We start from the raw sequence: 15,107 nt of genomic DNA on the forward strand, positions 1-15,107 counted from the left end.
GCTGAGCCAAAACCCTCAGCATAAGGATGGCACTGGCACCTTTTGCTTGTCAACATCGATGGAAACGCCTCGTCATCTACATTGTGACTTTGCCAGATGGACCCACTCCCCATGGGATCGGTAGCAAACTAGATCCACATTTTGTTGTCGATGCACCAGCTCGGCAGCAAGAGCAGAGTGGCGCAGCGGAAGCGTGCTGGGCCCATAACCCAGAGGTCGATGGATCGAAACCATCCTCTGCTACGTTGCCTTTTCCTATGCCAGTCGATATTTGCTAGTGGGGCCAAAGGGCGCTCTTTCACACACAAAGAGAAGTTGAACCTGATTCTGGTGGTTAAACGAGTCCAAAACCCTCAGCATAAGGATGGCACGGGCACCTTTTGTGCTAATGCAATATTGTCTCTTGGCAAAGGAAGCCTGGCCGTGCTTTCTTTAATGGATTGCTTTTGTCCAATACTGCCTGCCTGACTTTGGCTGAAGCCACAGCTGCCTCAAAAAAAAAAACGCGTCAACGCCGCCTTGGCACATGTTATGAGGAGGACTCTGGCTTCCCATGTTGCTCGCGGCGCTCGGTTCCAAGCTTCAACAACAAACGCAAAAGCCAGGTGCCTCCCAGGAAGGCAGCGTTTGGAGAATGCGGGCATCGATCCCGCTACCTCTCGCATGCTAAGCGAGCGCTCTACCACTTGAGCTAATCCCCCTTTGCTTGGGCTCCCCGTTGGCGCTATGGCTGATCCCTGTCCTCTTATGTGCTATGCGTAATATATGCAGTTTTGCAAAATCCACAACCTGCTCTGGCCGCTAGACACCAGGACAGCCACCCGTTTTCCGAGCTTCGAAGGTTTGCACTCTCCCTTCCTCAGAGTCCCCCCATTTTTTTTCTCCCTTCGTGAGTCCATTGACAACTGATCCCTTTCGGAAGTATGACCTCATGGGTTTCAATGATGTCATTAGGAGAAGGTGGTTTCCAAAAGAACCTTCCCACCACCTAGTACGTTCTAGACAATAAACACCTTGTGCCTTGATGCATTCCACCGGACTTGAAATTGGCGGGAGAGAGCTACCCGGGGGGGGGAAGGGGGGGCTTTAAAGACAAAGACACCATAATTGCATTGGCCGGGAATCGAACCCGGGCCTCCCGTGTGGCAGGCGAGAATTCTACCACTGAACCACCAATGCGCCACGCCGGGGCCGGCGCCATCACCCTCCTCGCTCAGCTGGTCTAGGAGAGTCCAGCTTTTGCCCAGACTTGACTTGGCATTAGCTTGTCAACATCGATGGAAACGCCTTGTCATCTACATTGTGACTTTGCCAGATGGACCCACTCCCCATGGGATCGGTAGCAAACTAGATCCACATTTTGTTGTTGATGCTCCTCCTCAGCAACAAGAGCAGAGTGGCGCAGCGGAAGCGTGCTGAGCCAAAACCCTCAGCATAAGGATGGCACTGGCACCTTTTGCTTGTCAACATCGATGGAAACGCCTCGTCATCTACATTGTGACTTTGCCAGATGGACCCACTCCCCATGGGATCGGTAGCAAACTAGATCCACATTTTGTTGTCGATGCACCAGCTCGGCAGCAAGAGCAGAGTGGCGCAGCGGAAGCGTGCTGGGCCCATAACCCAGAGGTCGATGGATCGAAACCATCCTCTGCTACGTTGCCTTTTCCTATGCCAGTCGATATTTGCTAGTGGGGCCAAAGGGCGCTCTTTCACACACAAAGAGAAGTTGAACCTGATTCTGGTGGTTAAACGAGTCCAAAACCCTCAGCATAAGGATGGCACGGGCACCTTTTGTGCTAATGCAATATTGTCTCTTGGCAAAGGAAGCCTGGCCGTGCTTTCTTTAATGGATTGCTTTTGTCCAATACTGCCTGCCTGACTTTGGCTGAAGCCACAGCTGCCTCAAAAAAAAAAACGCGTCAACGCCGCCTTGGCACATGTTATGAGGAGGACTCTGGCTTCCCATGTTGCTCGCGGCGCTCGGTTCCAAGCTTCAACAACAAACGCAAAAGCCAGGTGCCTCCCAGGAAGGCAGCGTTTGGAGAATGCGGGCATCGATCCCGCTACCTCTCGCATGCTAAGCGAGCGCTCTACCACTTGAGCTAATCCCCCTTTGCTTGGGCTCCCCGTTGGCGCTATGGCTGATCCCTGTCCTCTTATGTGCTATGCGTAATATATGCAGTTTTGCAAAATCCACAACCTGCTCTGGCCGCTAGACACCAGGACAGCCACCCGTTTTCCGAGCTTCAAAGGTTTGCACTCTCCCTTCCTCAGAGTCCCCCCATTTTTTTTCTCCCTTCGTGAGTCCATTGACAACTGATCCCTTTCGGAAGTATGACCTCATGGGTTTCAATGATGTCATTAGGAGAAGGTGGTTTCCAAAAGAACCTTCCCACCACCTAGTACGTTCTAGACAATAAACACCTTGTGCCTTGTCCTCTTATGTGCTATGCGTAATATATGCAGTTTTGCAAAATCCACAACCTGCTCTGGCCGCTAGACACCAGGACAGCCACCCGTTTTCCGAGCTTCGAAGGTTTGCACTCTCCCTTCCTCAGAGTCCCCCCATTTTTTTTCTCCCTTCGTGAGTCCATTGACGGAAGCGTGCTGATCCCAACATCGATGGAAACGCCTTGTCATCTACATTGTGACTTTGCCAGATGGACCCACTCCCCATGGGATCGGTAGCAAACTAGATCCACATTTTGTTGTTGATGCTCCTCCTCAGCAACAAGAGCAGAGTGGCGCAGCGGAAGCGTGCTGAGCCAAAACCCTCAGCATAAGGATGGCACTGGCACCTTTTGCTTGTCAACATCGATGGAAACGCCTCGTCATCTACATTGTGACTTTGCCAGATGGACCCACTCCCCATGGGATCGGTAGCAAACTAGATCCACATTTTGTTGTCGATGCACCAGCTCGGCAGCAAGAGCAGAGTGGCGCAGCGGAAGCGTGCTGGGCCCATAACCCAGAGGTCGATGGATCGAAACCATCCTCTGCTACGTTGCCTTTTCCTATGCCAGTCGATATTTGCTAGTGGGGCCAAAGGGCGCTCTTTCACACACAAAGAGAAGTTGAACCTGATTCTGGTGGTTAAACGAGTCCAAAACCCTCAGCATAAGGATGGCACGGGCACCTTTTGTGCTAATGCAATATTGTCTCTTGGCAAAGGAAGCCTGGCCGTGCTTTCTTTAATGGATTGCTTTTGTCCAATACTGCCTGCCTGACTTTGGCTGAAGCCACAGCTGCCTCAAAAAAAAAAACGCGTCAACGCCGCCTTGGCACATGTTATGAGGAGGACTCTGGCTTCCCATGTTGCTCGCGGCGCTCGGTTCCAAGCTTCAACAACAAACGCAAAAGCCAGGTGCCTCCCAGGAAGGCAGCGTTTGGAGAATGCGGGCATCGATCCCGCTACCTCTCGCATGCTAAGCGAGCGCTCTACCACTTGAGCTAATCCCCCTTTGCTTGGGCTCCCCGTTGGCGCTATGGCTGATCCCTGTCCTCTTATGTGCTATGCGTAATATATGCAGTTTTGCAAAATCCACAACCTGCTCTGGCCGCTAGACACCAGGACAGCCACCCGTTTTCCGAGCTTCGAAGGTTTGCACTCTCCCTTCCTCAGAGTTCCCCCATTTTTTTTCTCCCTTCGTGAGTCCATTGACAACTGATCCCTTTCGGAAGTATGACCTCATGGGTTTCAATGATGTCATTAGGAGAAGGTGGTTTCCAAAAGAACCTTCCCACCACCTAGTACGTTCTAGACAATAAACACCTTGTGCCTTGATGCATTCCACCGGACTTGAAATTGGCGGGAGAGAGCTACCCGGGGGGGGGAAGGGGGGGCTTTAAAGACAAAGACACCATAATTGCATTGGCCGGGAATCGAACCCGGGCCTCCCGCGTGGCAGGCGAGAATTCTACCACTGAACCACCAATGCGCCACGCCGGGGCCGGCGCCATCACCCTCCTCGCTCAGCTGGTCTAGGAGAGTCCAGCTTTTGCCCAGACTTGACTTGGCATTAGCTTGTCAACATCGATGGAAACGCCTTGTCATCTACATTGTGACTTTGCCAGATGGACCCACTCCCCATGGGATCGGTAGCAAACTAGATCCACATTTTGTTGTTGATGCTCCTCCTCAGCAACAAGAGCAGAGTGGCGCAGCGGAAGCGTGCTGAGCCAAAACCCTCAGCATAAGGATGGCACTGGCACCTTTTGCTTGTCAACATCGATGGAAACGCCTCGTCATCTACATTGTGACTTTGCCAGATGGACCCACTCCCCATGGGATCGGTAGCAAACTAGATCCACATTTTGTTGTCGATGCACCAGCTCGGCAGCAAGAGCAGAGTGGCGCAGCGGAAGCGTGCTGGGCCCATAACCCAGAGGTCGATGGATCGAAACCATCCTCTGCTACGTTGCCTTTTCCTATGCCAGTCGATATTTGCTAGTGGGGCCAAAGGGCGCTCTTTCACACACAAAGAGAAGTTGAACCTGATTCTGGTGGTTAAACGAGTCCAAAACCCTCAGCATAAGGATGGCACGGGCACCTTTTGTGCTAATGCAATATTGTCTCTTGGCAAAGGAAGCCTGGCCGTGCTTTCTTTAATGGATTGCTTTTGTCCAATACTGCCTGCCTGACTTTGGCTGAAGCCACAGCTGCCTCAAAAAAAAAAACGCGTCAACGCCGCCTTGGCACATGTTATGAGGAGGACTCTGGCTTCCCATGTTGCTCGCGGCGCTCGGTTCCAAGCTTCAACAACAAACGCAAAAGCCAGGTGCCTCCCAGGAAGGCAGCGTTTGGAGAATGCGGGCATCGATCCCGCTACCTCTCGCATGCTAAGCGAGCGCTCTACCACTTGAGCTAATCCCCCTTTGCTTGGGCTCCCCGTTGGCGCTATGGCTGATCCCTGTCCTCTTATGTGCTATGCGTAATATATGCAGTTTTGCAAAATCCACAACCTGCTCTGGCCGCTAGACACCAGGACAGCCACCCGTTTTCCGAGCTTCGAAGGTTTGCACTCTCCCTTCCTCAGAGTCCCCCCATTTTTTTTCTCCCTTCGTGAGTCCATTGACAACTGATCCCTTTCGGAAGTATGACCTCATGGGTTTCAATGATGTCATTAGGAGAAGGTGGTTTCCAAAAGAACCTTCCCACCACCTAGTACGTTCTAGACAATAAACACCTTGTGCCTTGATGCATTCCACCGGACTTGAAATTGGCGGGAGAGAGCTACCCGGGGGGGGGAAGGGGGGGGCTTTAAAGACAAAGACACCATAATTGCATTGGCCGGGAATCGAACCCGGGCCTCCCGCGTGGCAGGCGAGAATTCTACCACTGAACCACCAATGCGCCACGCCGGGGCCGGCGCCATCACCCTCCTCGCTCAGCTGGTCTAGGAGAGTCCAGCTTTTGCCCAGACTTGACTTGGCATTAGCTTGTCAACATCGATGGAAACGCCTTGTCATCTACATTGTGACTTTGCCAGATGGACCCACTCCCCATGGGATCGGTAGCAAACTAGATCCACATTTTGTTGTTGATGCTCCTCCTCAGCAACAAGAGCAGAGTGGCGCAGCGGAAGCGTGCTGAGCCAAAACCCTCAGCATAAGGATGGCACTGGCACCTTTTGCTTGTCAACATCGATGGAAACGCCTCGTCATCTACATTGTGACTTTGCCAGATGGACCCACTCCCCATGGGATCGGTAGCAAACTAGATCCACATTTTGTTGTCGATGCACCAGCTCGGCAGCAAGAGCAGAGTGGCGCAGCGGAAGCGTGCTGGGCCCATAACCCAGAGGTCGATGGATCGAAACCATCCTCTGCTACGTTGCCTTTTCCTATGCCAGTCGATATTTGCTAGTGGGGCCAAAGGGCGCTCTTTCACACACAAAGAGAAGTTGAACCTGATTCTGGTGGTTAAACGAGTCCAAAACCCTCAGCATAAGGATGGCACGGGCACCTTTTGTGCTAATGCAATATTGTCTCTTGGCAAAGGAAGCCTGGCCGTGCTTTCTTTAATGGATTGCTTTTGTCCAATACTGCCTGCCTGACTTTGGCTGAAGCCACAGCTGCCTCAAAAAAAAAAACGCGTCAACGCCGCCTTGGCACATGTTATGAGGAGGACTCTGGCTTCCCATGTTGCTCGCGGCGCTCGGTTCCAAGCTTCAACAACAAACGCAAAAGCCAGGTGCCTCCCAGGAAGGCAGCGTTTGGAGAATGCGGGCATCGATCCCGCTACCTCTCGCATGCTAAGCGAGCGCTCTACCACTTGAGCTAATCCCCCTTTGCTTGGGCTCCCCGTTGGCGCTATGGCTGATCCCTGTCCTCTTATGTGCTATGCGTAATATATGCAGTTTTGCAAAATCCACAACCTGCTCTGGCCGCTAGACACCAGGACAGCCACCCGTTTTCCGAGCTTCGAAGGTTTGCACTCTCCCTTCCTCAGAGTCCCCCCATTTTTTTTCTCCCTTCGTGAGTCCATTGACAACTGATCCCTTTCGGAAGTATGACCTCATGGGTTTCAATGATGTCATTAGGAGAAGGTGGTTTCCAAAAGAACCTTCCCACCACCTAGTACGTTCTAGACAATAAACACCTTGTGCCTTGATGCATTCCACCGGACTTGAAATTGGCGGGAGAGAGCTACCCGGGGGGGGGAAGGGGGGGCTTTAAAGACAAAGACACCATAATTGCATTGGCCGGGAATCGAACCCGGGCCTCCCGCGTGGCAGGCGAGAATTCTACCACTGAACCACCAATGCGCCACGCCGGGGCCGGCGCCATCACCCTCCTCGCTCAGCTGGTCTAGGAGAGTCCAGCTTTTGCCCAGACTTGACTTGGCATTAGCTTGTCAACATCGATGGAAACGCCTTGTCATCTACATTGTGACTTTGCCAGATGGACCCACTCCCCATGGGATCGGTAGCAAACTAGATCCACATTTTGTTGTTGATGCTCCTCCTCAGCAACAAGAGCAGAGTGGCGCAGCGGAAGCGTGCTGAGCCAAAACCCTCAGCATAAGGATGGCACTGGCACCTTTTGCTTGTCAACATCGATGGAAACGCCTCGTCATCTACATTGTGACTTTGCCAGATGGACCCACTCCCCATGGGATCGGTAGCAAACTAGATCCACATTTTGTTGTCGATGCACCAGCTCGGCAGCAAGAGCAGAGTGGCGCAGCGGAAGCGTGCTGGGCCCATAACCCAGAGGTCGATGGATCGAAACCATCCTCTGCTACGTTGCCTTTTCCTATGCCAGTCGATATTTGCTAGTGGGGCCAAAGGGCGCTCTTTCACACACAAAGAGAAGTTGAACCTGATTCTGGTGGTTAAACGAGTCCAAAACCCTCAGCATAAGGATGGCACGGGCACCTTTTGTGCTAATGCAATATTGTCTCTTGGCAAAGGAAGCCTGGCCGTGCTTTCTTTAATGGATTGCTTTTGTCCAATACTGCCTGCCTGACTTTGGCTGAAGCCACAGCTGCCTCAAAAAAAAAAACGCGTCAACGCCGCCTTGGCACATGTTATGAGGAGGACTCTGGCTTCCCATGTTGCTCGCGGCGCTCGGTTCCAAGCTTCAACAACAAACGCAAAAGCCAGGTGCCTCCCAGGAAGGCAGCGTTTGGAGAATGCGGGCATCGATCCCGCTACCTCTCGCATGCTAAGCGAGCGCTCTACCACTTGAGCTAATCCCCCTTTGCTTGGGCTCCCCGTTGGCGCTATGGCTGATCCCTGTCCTCTTATGTGCTATGCATAATATATGCAGTTTTGCAAAATCCACAACCTGCTCTGGCCGCTAGACACCAGGACAGCCACCCGTTTTCCGAGCTTCGAAGGTTTGCACTCTCCCTTCCTCAGAGTCCCCCCATTTTTTTTCTCCCTTCGTGAGTCCATTGACAACTGATCCCTTTCGGAAGTATGACCTCATGGGTTTCAATGATGTCATTAGGAGAAGGTGGTTTCCAAAAGAACCTTCCCACCACCTAGTACGTTCTAGACAATAAACACCTTGTGCCTTGATGCATTCCACCGGACTTGAAATTGGCGGGAGAGAGCTACCCGGGGGGGGGAAGGGGGGGGCTTTAAAGACAAAGACACCATAATTGCATTGGCCGGGAATCGAACCCGGGCCTCCCGCGTGGCAGGCGAGAATTCTACCACTGAACCACCAATGCGCCACGCCGGGGCCGGCGCCATCACCCTCCTCGCTCAGCTGGTCTAGGAGAGTCCAGCTTTTGCCCAGACTTGACTTGGCATTAGCTTGTCAACATCGATGGAAACGCCTTGTCATCTACATTGTGACTTTGCCAGATGGACCCACTCCCCATGGGATCGGTAGCAAACTAGATCCACATTTTGTTGTTGATGCTCCTCCTCAGCAACAAGAGCAGAGTGGCGCAGCGGAAGCGTGCTGAGCCAAAACCCTCAGCATAAGGATGGCACTGGCACCTTTTGCTTGTCAACATCGATGGAAACGCCTCGTCATCTACATTGTGACTTTGCCAGATGGACCCACTCCCCATGGGATCGGTAGCAAACTAGATCCACATTTTGTTGTCGATGCACCAGCTCGGCAGCAAGAGCAGAGTGGCGCAGCGGAAGCGTGCTGGGCCCATAACCCAGAGGTCGATGGATTGAAACCATCCTCTGCTACGTTGCCTTTTCCTATGCCAGTCGATATTTGCTAGTGGGGCCAAAGGGCGCTCTTTCACACACAAAGAGAAGTTGAACCTGATTCTGGTGGTTAAACGAGTCCAAAACCCTCAGCATAAGGATGGCACGGGCACCTTTTGTGCTAATGCAATATTGTCTCTTGGCAAAGGAAGCCTGGCCGTGCTTTCTTTAATGGATTGCTTTTGTCCAATACTGCCTGCCTGACTTTGGCTGAAGCCACAGCTGCCTCAAAAAAAAAAACGCGTCAACGCCGCCTTGGCACATGTTATGAGGAGGACTCTGGCTTCCCATGTTGCTCGCGGCGCTCGGTTCCAAGCTTCAACAACAAACGCAAAAGCCAGGTGCCTCCCAGGAAGGCAGCGTTTGGAGAATGCGGGCATCGATCCCGCTACCTCTTGCATGCTAAGCGAGCGCTCTACCACTTGAGCTAATCCCCCTTTGCTTGGGCTCCCCGTTGGCGCTATGGCTGATCCCTGTCCTCTTATGTGCTATGCGTAATATATGCAGTTTTGCAAAATCCACAACCTGCTCTGGCCGCTAGACACCAGGACAGCCACCCGTTTTCCGAGCTTCGAAGGTTTGCACTCTCCCTTCCTCAGAGTCCCCCCATTTTTTTTCTCCCTTCGTGAGTCCATTGACAACTGATCCCTTTCGGAAGTATGACCTCATGGGTTTCAATGATGTCATTAGGAGAAGGTGGTTTCCAAAAGAACCTTCCCACCACCTAGTACGTTCTAGACAATAAACACCTTGTGCCTTGATGCATTCCACCGGACTTGAAATTGGCGGGAGAGAGCTACCCGGGGGGGGGAAGGGGGGGCTTTAAAGACAAAGACACCATAATTGCATTGGCCGGGAATCGAATCCGGGCCTCCCGCGTGGCAGGCGAGAATTCTACCACTGAACCACCAATGCGCCACGCCGGGGCCGGCGCCATCACCCTCCTCACTCAGCTGGTCTAGGAGAGTCCAGCTTTTGCCCAGACTTGACTTGGCATTAGCTTGTCAACATCGATGGAAACGCCTTGTCATCTACATTGTGACTTTGCCAGATGGACCCACTCCCCATGGGATCGGTAGCAAACTAGATCCACATTTTGTTGTTGATGCTCCTCCTCAGCAACAAGAGCAGAGTGGCGCAGCGGAAGCGTGCTGAGCCAAAACCCTCAGCATAAGGATGGCACTGGCACCTTTTGCTTGTCAACATCGATGGAAACGCCTCGTCATCTACATTGTGACTTTGCCAGATGGACCCACTCCCCATGGGATCGGTAGCAAACTAGATCCACATTTTGTTGTCGATGCACCAGCTCGGCAGCAAGAGCAGAGTGGCGCAGCGGAAGCGTGCTGGGCCCATAACCCAGAGGTCGATGGATCGAAACCATCCTCTGCTACGTTGCCTTTTCCTATGCCAGTCGATATTTGCTAGTGGGGCCAAAGGGCGCTCTTTCACACACAAAGAGAAGTTGAACCTGATTCTGGTGGTTAAACGAGTCCAAAACCCTCAGCATAAGGATGGCACGGGCACCTTTTGTGCTAATGCAATATTGTCTCTTGGCAAAGGAAGCCTGGCCGTGCTTTCTTTAATGGATTGCTTTTGTCCAATACTGCCTGCCTGACTTTGGCTGAAGCCACAGCTGCCTCAAAAAAAAAAACGCGTCAACGCCGCCTTGGCACATGTTATGAGGAGGACTCTGGCTTCCCATGTTGCTCGCGGCGCTCGGTTCCAAGCTTCAACAACAAACGCAAAAGCCAGGTGCCTCCCAGGAAGGCAGCGTTTGGAGAATGCGGGCATCGATCCCGCTACCTCTCGCATGCTAAGCGAGCGCTCTACCACTTGAGCTAATCCCCCTTTGCTTGGGCTCCCCGTTGGCGCTATGGCTGATCCCTGTCCTCTTATGTGCTATGCGTAATATATGCAGTTTTGCAAAATCCACAACCTGCTCTGGCCGCTAGACACCAGGACAGCCACCCGTTTTCCGAGCTTCGAAGGTTTGCACTCTCCCTTCCTCAGAGTCCCCCCATTTTTTTTCTCCCTTCGTGAGTCCATTGACAACTGATCCCTTTCGGAAGTATGACCTCATGGGTTTCAATGATGTCATTAGGAGAAGGTGGTTTCCAAAAGAACCTTCCCACCACCTAGTACGTTCTAGACAATAAACACCTTGTGCCTTGATGCATTCCACCGGACTTGAAATTGGCGGGAGAGAGCTACCCGGGGGGGGGAAGGGGGGGCTTTAAAGACAAAGACACCATAATTGCATTGGCCGGGAATCGAACCCGGGCCTCCCGCGTGGCAGGCGAGAATTCTACCACTGAACCACCAATGCGCCACGCCGGGGCCGGCGCCATCACCCTCCTCGCTCAGCTGGTCTAGGAGAGTCCAGCTTTTGCCCAGACTTGACTTGGCATTAGCTTGTCAACATCGATGGAAACGCCTTGTCATCTACATTGTGACTTTGCCAGATGGACCCACTCCCCATGGGATCGGTAGCAAACTAGATCCACATTTTGTTGTTGATGCTCCTCCTCAGCAACAAGAGCAGAGTGGCGCAGCGGAAGCGTGCTGAGCCAAAACCCTCAGCATAAGGATGGCACTGGCACCTTTTGCTTGTCAACATCGATGGAAACGCCTCGTCATCTACATTGTGACTTTGCCAGATGGACCCACTCCCCATGGGATCGGTAGCAAACTAGATCCACATTTTGTTGTCGATGCACCAGCTCGGCAGCAAGAGCAGAGTGGCGCAGCGGAAGCGTGCTGGGCCCATAACCCAGAGGTCGATGGATCGAAACCATCCTCTGCTACGTTGCCTTTTCCTATGCCAGTCGATATTTGCTAGTGGGGCCAAAGGGCGCTCTTTCACACACAAAGAGAAGTTGAACCTGATTCTGGTGGTTAAACGAGTCCAAAACCCTCAGCATAAGGATGGCACGGGCACCTTTTGTGCTAATGCAATATTGTCTCTTGGCAAAGGAAGCCTGGCCGTGCTTTCTTTAATGGATTGCTTTTGTCCAATACTGCCTGCCTGACTTTGGCTGAAGCCACAGCTGCCTCAAAAAAAAAAACGCGTCAACGCCGCCTTGGCACATGTTATGAGGAGGACTCTGGCTTCCCATGTTGCTCGCGGCGCTCGGTTCCAAGCTTCAACAACAAACGCAAAAGCCAGGTGCCTCCCAGGAAGGCAGCGTTTGGAGAATGCGGGCATCGATCCCGCTACCTCTCGCATGCTAAGCGAGCGCTCTACCACTTGAGCTAATCCCCCTTTGCTTGGGCTCCCCGTTGGCGCTATGGCTGATCCCTGTCCTCTTATGTGCTATGCGTAATATATGCAGTTTTGCAAAATCCACAACCTGCTCTGGCCGCTAGACACCAGGACAGCCACCCGTTTTCCGAGCTTCGAAGGTTTGCACTCTCCCTTCCTCAGAGTCCCCCCATTTTTTTTCTCCCTTCGTGAGTCCATTGACAACTGATCCCTTTCGGAAGTATGACCTCATGGGTTTCAATGATGTCATTAGGAGAAGGTGGTTTCCAAAAGAACCTTCCCACCACCTAGTACGTTCTAGACAATAAACACCTTGTGCCTTGATGCATTCCACCGGACTTGAAATTGGCGGGAGAGAGCTACCCGGGGGGGGGAAGGGGGGGCTTTAAAGACAAAGACACCATAATTGCATTGGCCGGGAATCGAACCCGGGCCTCCCGCGTGGCAGGCGAGAATTCTACCACTGAACCACCAATGCGCCACGCCGGGGCCGGCGCCATCACCCTCCTCACTCAGCTGGTCTAGGAGAGTCCAGCTTTTGCCCAGACTTGACTTGGCATTAGCTTGTCAACATCGATGGAAACGCCTTGTCATCTACATTGTGACTTTGCCAGATGGACCCACTCCCCATGGGATCGGTAGCAAACTAGATCCACATTTTGTTGTTGATGCTCCTCCTCAGCAACAAGAGCAGAGTGGCGCAGCGGAAGCGTGCTGAGCCAAAACCCTCAGCATAAGGATGGCACTGGCACCTTTTGCTTGTCAACATCGATGGAAACGCCTCGTCATCTACATTGTGACTTTGCCAGATGGACCCACTCCCCATGGGATCGGTAGCAAACTAGATCCACATTTTGTTGTCGATGCACCAGCTCGGCAGCAAGAGCAGAGTGGCGCAGCGGAAGCGTGCTGGGCCCATAACCCAGAGGTCGATGGATCGAAACCATCCTCTGCTACGTTGCCTTTTCCTATGCCAGTCGATATTTGCTAGTGGGGCCAAAGGGCGCTCTTTCACACACAAAGAGAAGTTGAACCTGATTCTGGTGGTTAAACGAGTCCAAAACCCTCAGCATAAGGATGGCACGGGCACCTTTTGTGCTAATGCAATATTGTCTCTTGGCAAAGGAAGCCTGGCCGTGCTTTCTTTAATGGATTGCTTTTGTCCAATACTGCCTGCCTGACTTTGGCTGAAGCCACAGCTGCCTCAAAAAAAAAAACGCGTCAACGCCGCCTTGGCACATGTTATGAGGAGGACTCTGGCTTCCCATGTTGCTCGCGGCGCTCGGTTCCAAGCTTCAACAACAAACGCAAAAGCCAGGTGCCTCCCAGGAAGGCAGCGTTTGGAGAATGCGGGCATCGATCCCGCTACCTCTCGCATGCTAAGCGAGCGCTCTACCACTTGAGCTAATCCCCCTTTGCTTGGGCTCCCCGTTGGCGCTATGGCTGATCCCTGTCCTCTTATGTGCTATGCGTAATATATGCAGTTTTGCAAAATCCACAACCTGCTCTGGCCGCTAGACACCAGGACAGCCACCCGTTTTCCGAGCTTCGAAGGTTTGCACTCTCCCTTCCTCAGAGTCCCCCCATTTTTTTTCTCCCTTCGTGAGTCCATTGACAACTGATCCCTTTCGGAAGTATGACCTCATGGGTTTCAATGATGTCATTAGGAGAAGGTGGTTTCCAAAAGAACCTTCCCACCACCTAGTACGTTCTAGACAATAAACACCTTGTGCCTTGATGCATTCCACCGGACTTGAAATTGGCGGGAGAGAGCTACCCGGGGGGGGGAAGGGGGGGCTTTAAAGACAAAGACACCATAATTGCATTGGCCGGGAATCGAACCCGGGCCTCCCGCGTGGCAGGCGAGAATTCTACCACTGAACCACCAATGCGCCACGCCGGGGCCGGCGCCATCACCCTCCTCGCTCAGCTGGTCTAGGAGAGTCCAGCTTTTGCCCAGACTTGACTTGGCATTAGCTTGTCAACATCGATGGAAACGCCTTGTCATCTACATTGTGACTTTGCCAGATGGACCCACTCCCCATGGGATCGGTAGCAAACTAGATCCACATTTTGTTGTTGATGCTCCTCCTCAGCAACAAGAGCAGAGTGGCGCAGCGGAAGCGTGCTGAGCCAAAACCCTCAGCATAAGGATGGCACTGGCACCTTTTGCTTGTCAACATCGATGGAAACGCCTCGTCATCTACATTGTGACTTTGCCAGATGGACCCACTCCCCATGGGATCGGTAGCAAACTAGATCCACATTTTGTTGTCGATGCACCAGCTCGGCAGCAAGAGCAGAGTGGCGCAGCGGAAGCGTGCTGGGCCCATAACCCAGAGGTCGATGGATCGAAACCATCCTCTGCTACGTTGCCTTTTCCTATGCCAGTCGATATTTGCTAGTGGGGCCAAAGGGCGCTCTTTCACACACAAAGAGAAGTTGAACCTGATTCTGGTGGTTAAACGAGTCCAAAACCCTCAGCATAAGGATGGCACGGGCACCTTTTGTGCTAATGCAATATTGTCTCTTGGCAAAGGAAGCCTGGCCGTGCTTTCTTTAATGGATTGCTTTTGTCCAATACTGCCTGCCTGACTTTGGCTGAAGCCACAGCTGCCTCAAAAAAAAAAACGCGTCAACGCCGCCTTGGCACATGTTATGAGGAGGACTCTGGCTTCCCATGTTGCTCGCGGCGCTCGGTTCCAAGCTTCAACAACAAACGCAAAAGCCAGGTGCCTCCCAGGAAGGCAGCGTTTGGAGAATGCGGGCATCGATCCCGCTACCTCTCGCATGCTAAGCGAGCGCTCTACCACTTGAGCTAATCCCCCTTTGCTTGGGCTCCCCGTTGGCGCTATGGCTGATCCCTGTCCTCTTATGTGCTATGCGTAATATATGCAGTTTTGCAAAATCCACAACCTGCTCTGGCCGCTAGACACCAGGACAGCCACCCGTTTTCCGAGCTTCGAAGGTTTGCACTCTCCCTTCCTCAGAGTCCCCCCATTTTTTTTCTCCCTTCGTGAGTCCATTGACAACTGATCCCTTTCGGAAGTATGACCTCATGGGTTTCAATGATGTCATTAGGAGAAGGTGGTTTCCAAAAGAACCTTCCCACCACCTAGTACGTTCTAGACAATAAACACCTTGTGCCTTGATGCATT

General features: G+C 52.5%; 17 non-coding genes across 17 annotated transcripts; all 17 read right to left on the reverse strand.

The window, feature by feature from the left end:
- Nucleotides 1–628: 628 nt before the first annotated feature.
- Nucleotides 629–701, reverse strand: TRNAA-AGC (transfer RNA alanine (anticodon AGC)). The gene has a single exon. It is a non-coding gene; the product is annotated as a tRNA-Ala (tRNA).
- A 1,341-nt stretch (nt 702–2,042) lies between these two features.
- On the reverse strand, nt 2,043–2,115 carry TRNAA-AGC (transfer RNA alanine (anticodon AGC)). Its single transcript has one exon. It is a non-coding gene; the product is annotated as a tRNA-Ala (tRNA).
- Nucleotides 2,116–3,390: 1,275 nt separating this feature from the next.
- On the reverse strand, nt 3,391–3,463 carry TRNAA-AGC (transfer RNA alanine (anticodon AGC)). Its single transcript has one exon. It is a non-coding gene; the product is annotated as a tRNA-Ala (tRNA).
- Nucleotides 3,464–3,870: 407 nt separating this feature from the next.
- Nucleotides 3,871–3,941, reverse strand: TRNAG-GCC (transfer RNA glycine (anticodon GCC)). The gene has a single exon. It is a non-coding gene; the product is annotated as a tRNA-Gly (tRNA).
- Nucleotides 3,942–4,804: 863 nt separating this feature from the next.
- Nucleotides 4,805–4,877, reverse strand: TRNAA-AGC (transfer RNA alanine (anticodon AGC)). The gene has a single exon. It is a non-coding gene; the product is annotated as a tRNA-Ala (tRNA).
- A 408-nt stretch (nt 4,878–5,285) lies between these two features.
- On the reverse strand, nt 5,286–5,356 carry TRNAG-GCC (transfer RNA glycine (anticodon GCC)). The gene has a single exon. It is a non-coding gene; the product is annotated as a tRNA-Gly (tRNA).
- An 863-nt stretch (nt 5,357–6,219) lies between these two features.
- Nucleotides 6,220–6,292, reverse strand: TRNAA-AGC (transfer RNA alanine (anticodon AGC)). The gene has a single exon. It is a non-coding gene; the product is annotated as a tRNA-Ala (tRNA).
- A 407-nt stretch (nt 6,293–6,699) lies between these two features.
- TRNAG-GCC (transfer RNA glycine (anticodon GCC)) lies at nt 6,700–6,770 on the reverse strand. Its single transcript has one exon. It is a non-coding gene; the product is annotated as a tRNA-Gly (tRNA).
- An 863-nt stretch (nt 6,771–7,633) lies between these two features.
- On the reverse strand, nt 7,634–7,706 carry TRNAA-AGC (transfer RNA alanine (anticodon AGC)). The gene has a single exon. It is a non-coding gene; the product is annotated as a tRNA-Ala (tRNA).
- Nucleotides 7,707–8,114: 408 nt separating this feature from the next.
- TRNAG-GCC (transfer RNA glycine (anticodon GCC)) lies at nt 8,115–8,185 on the reverse strand. Its single transcript has one exon. It is a non-coding gene; the product is annotated as a tRNA-Gly (tRNA).
- Nucleotides 8,186–10,462: 2,277 nt separating this feature from the next.
- TRNAA-AGC (transfer RNA alanine (anticodon AGC)) lies at nt 10,463–10,535 on the reverse strand. Its single transcript has one exon. It is a non-coding gene; the product is annotated as a tRNA-Ala (tRNA).
- A 407-nt stretch (nt 10,536–10,942) lies between these two features.
- TRNAG-GCC (transfer RNA glycine (anticodon GCC)) lies at nt 10,943–11,013 on the reverse strand. The gene has a single exon. It is a non-coding gene; the product is annotated as a tRNA-Gly (tRNA).
- An 863-nt stretch (nt 11,014–11,876) lies between these two features.
- Nucleotides 11,877–11,949, reverse strand: TRNAA-AGC (transfer RNA alanine (anticodon AGC)). The gene has a single exon. It is a non-coding gene; the product is annotated as a tRNA-Ala (tRNA).
- Nucleotides 11,950–12,356: 407 nt separating this feature from the next.
- On the reverse strand, nt 12,357–12,427 carry TRNAG-GCC (transfer RNA glycine (anticodon GCC)). The gene has a single exon. It is a non-coding gene; the product is annotated as a tRNA-Gly (tRNA).
- Nucleotides 12,428–13,290: 863 nt separating this feature from the next.
- On the reverse strand, nt 13,291–13,363 carry TRNAA-AGC (transfer RNA alanine (anticodon AGC)). The gene has a single exon. It is a non-coding gene; the product is annotated as a tRNA-Ala (tRNA).
- Nucleotides 13,364–13,770: 407 nt separating this feature from the next.
- Nucleotides 13,771–13,841, reverse strand: TRNAG-GCC (transfer RNA glycine (anticodon GCC)). Its single transcript has one exon. It is a non-coding gene; the product is annotated as a tRNA-Gly (tRNA).
- An 863-nt stretch (nt 13,842–14,704) lies between these two features.
- Nucleotides 14,705–14,777, reverse strand: TRNAA-AGC (transfer RNA alanine (anticodon AGC)). The gene has a single exon. It is a non-coding gene; the product is annotated as a tRNA-Ala (tRNA).
- Between the last annotated feature and the right edge of the window lie 330 nt (nt 14,778–15,107).

The sequence above is a fragment of the Aquarana catesbeiana genome, linkage group LG04 (genome assembly GCF_042186555.1).
Source record: "Aquarana catesbeiana isolate 2022-GZ linkage group LG04, ASM4218655v1, whole genome shotgun sequence".
Lineage (NCBI taxonomy): Eukaryota > Metazoa > Chordata > Amphibia > Anura > Ranidae > Aquarana > Aquarana catesbeiana.